Source organism: Rhinolophus sinicus, chromosome 1 (assembly GCF_057876585.1).
Source record: "Rhinolophus sinicus isolate RSI-liver-muscle chromosome 1, RSI-T2T, whole genome shotgun sequence".
NCBI lineage: Eukaryota > Metazoa > Chordata > Mammalia > Chiroptera > Rhinolophidae > Rhinolophus > Rhinolophus sinicus.
The window spans coordinates 145838038-145841028 of NC_142501.1; positions in this window are offsets into that span (position 1 = coordinate 145838038).

Genomic DNA, 2991 nt, shown 5'->3' on the forward strand with positions numbered 1-2991 from the left:
CTCATAAGGTTGAGAATTAAATGAATCAGTATATGTAAAGTATGTCCTGGTACATGAATGCATTATTTAATATCCATTTAGCAGTGTAGAGGATGGAATGAGTAGAATTGATTCACCATGAAAATTGAATTCAATGTTCCCTTCAGCTAATTTCTCAAAATAGGAAAAAGGCAGCGTAATGTGTGTTAAAACATGATGTGCCATAGTACATCAACAATCTGTCCCTGCCATCTTCAGCAGTCCTTGGAAATGTTTTTAATGGTGCTTTTTGCATTTAACTGCCCACAGCCTCAAATACTTAAGGAATTGTAAATCTAGTATTGTGGAACAGTGAAAATAGTGGAAAGGAAGTAAGTTCCTTGGGCACATGACTGAGCTTCAGTTCTCATTTGTAAAGTTGGCTAAATAACATTTCTTCTGCCTGCCTCTGTGTGGATCAAATGATAATAATGTACATGGAAGCTTCTCAAATCATAAATTGCTAAATCCATTAGTGCAAAAATAAGTTTTTGACTACCTACTATGTGCAAGACCCTGAGGATGCAACGATGAAGATCCAATTTCTGCCCTCAATAAGTCCTGGAATATTCCAGGGGCAAACAATTTCAAAACACTATTGTCATGGAGTAAAGGATAAGATATTCTGAATATACAAAGGAGGAGGGGATCTAAATGAGTACATATTGTGAGTGAAAAGGAGGGACTCAATTCCTTCTACTCTATTTTCAATCCCTCTTACCTCTCCTAACTTCATAGAATGTATTACCACCAAACATAGTATTTGTTTACTGCTTCTCCCAACTAGAAAACAAATTCTGTAAGTGCACTGGGTTGTCTTTTTGTTAATTGTATCCCTAGCAACTAGTATAATGCCTGACACTGGTACATTCAAGGCATTCAAATATTTGTCGAATGAGTAAATGTTAATTCCCAGAAGTATGGCAACGTGGGACTGCACATACATTAGAGGAACATAACATGCAAGGGGAGTAGGGAATGAGGCACAAAAGACCTGTGTGGGTTGGAGAGGTGGCAAGCACAGGCCAGGTCATAAAGGACCTTTACATGTTAGGCTTTGTACTTTGGATTTTATCCTGACGGTAGGAGAATGGCATTAGATTAGATATATGCTTTAAAAGATTACTGGTTTGGAAGATGCCTGTTTCAAGAATGGCAGGTTAAATGCATACAAGTATATTACTATCCTTTGGGTGTTCAGGGTTTGCCTGAACACCCCTTTAAAATGACAGAAGAAATAGAAACAGGAATCCATAGCAGATGAATTCTGAAGAATTTCTAGCAACTACAAAGTACTTGGGAACAGACTGGTAACAAAAACCAAAATTGTAAATCCTTATATAAAGTCAATAATCTGAAAAGTTAGAAAGGCACTACTAAGGCAATAATTCTTAACCTTGGGGATAGGTGGGTGGGTTGGTATAAACGCCTCTGGAGAATCCGATAGAAACTACAAAACTTCTCAGAAAAATTCGCACAAAAATTTGGGTACACCAAAAGACATCTAGAACTCCCTTAACATTCCCCCCAATCTATGCATAATTCACTTGAAACTTGTGACAGTTCCACAGCCAGTGAAAGTCCACAGCTCTTCCCATTAGGTTTTACTAATTCACAGAAATTACATCCTCCCAAGCTAATGTGCTGTTTCTGCATTGTACTATGTGCCAGGCGCCATAGAAAAAAAAAAACCACAAGCAGGACATAGTTTTTGCCTTCAAGGAACTCACAGATTAGGGGGAAAATAAGCAAAAACTCATTCAGTTAAGTCCCAACTATGTGCCATCCACTTTGCTAGATCCTAGGGGTACTGCAGTGAGCAAAGTAAACATGGGCCCTGGTCTCATGTAAATTATAGTCCATCTAGAGTGAGATAGGCTTAAACGATAATATGCTCAAAAATAGCTCTGAGAGTGTGATGGGGAACGTTGCCTGGTCTGCAAGGTCAAAGAAGTAACTAATCTGGAAACAGAAGGATACAGAAATCTTGAAGGATGAAAAGAAGTTAGCTAGGTTGCTGGGAAAGAGAGGAGGGGAAATGGCAGGAGGTGGCAGGATCCTGACAAGATATGAGTCTACAGAGTAGGTGCTCAATAAAATGTCCTGTCATTTCATCAAGAGTGCTCAATTGGTGGTACTGTTCTGACATTCAAACACATCTTGATATTTAAGATCTTACAAAAACCCTAAACTCCGTTACTTGAGTGCTCACTATGCCTAACATGCATCATTAAGCTTTTCTCCCTATAACAATTATGCATTATCCCTATTGTGCAGTCGGGAAAACTGGGACTCGATAAAGTAACCTGTTCACAGACATCTCATGAGTCGCAGAGCCGGGAACTAACCGGAACCTTCTCATCCCAAAACACATTACACCTTTCCGCTGCTCCTGAACTGGAGCCCAAGGCAGCCAAGGGGTTTCACCAAACGTGCTTTGCGCTTGGAGATTCTTTTCTTCTGTGCCTTTCCTCATATTCGCTTCTCTGCCGTAACTTTGCCCAGAACCAACACCCGGTTTTCCCAATTATCTTTCAAGATCCCTTTCAAATGCCAGTTCCTCTATGAAGTATTCTCCAGCAGAAAGAAGCTGCCCCCCCCCCGCCCCTTTCTCCCCCTATGTCCCTCTTCAAATAACTCTCAGGGTTTCTAGTATTTTACCATCCCGTAGACCTTGTATTGATCCTCCTCAGATCGTCGGCAGATCCCCGTGGGACCAGGACACTGCTACGCCCGCCGCGGCCGCCCCGGAAACGCACGCTGCTTTGAGCTGAAACAACCTCTTCTCAACCCGCTCCCACGGTCCGACGCCGTGTTCCTCCGGGGCCGCTTCAGGTATCTCGACTCCATCCACGAGTTCTAGCAACGAGAGCGGAAGATCACGGTGTCTGACGCAGGCTGCGGGAGTGGGGAGCTTCCGACTCCGAGCGCTTGGCACCCGCCGGTTTCCTCCTTCGCTTGGCCGCCTCTGAC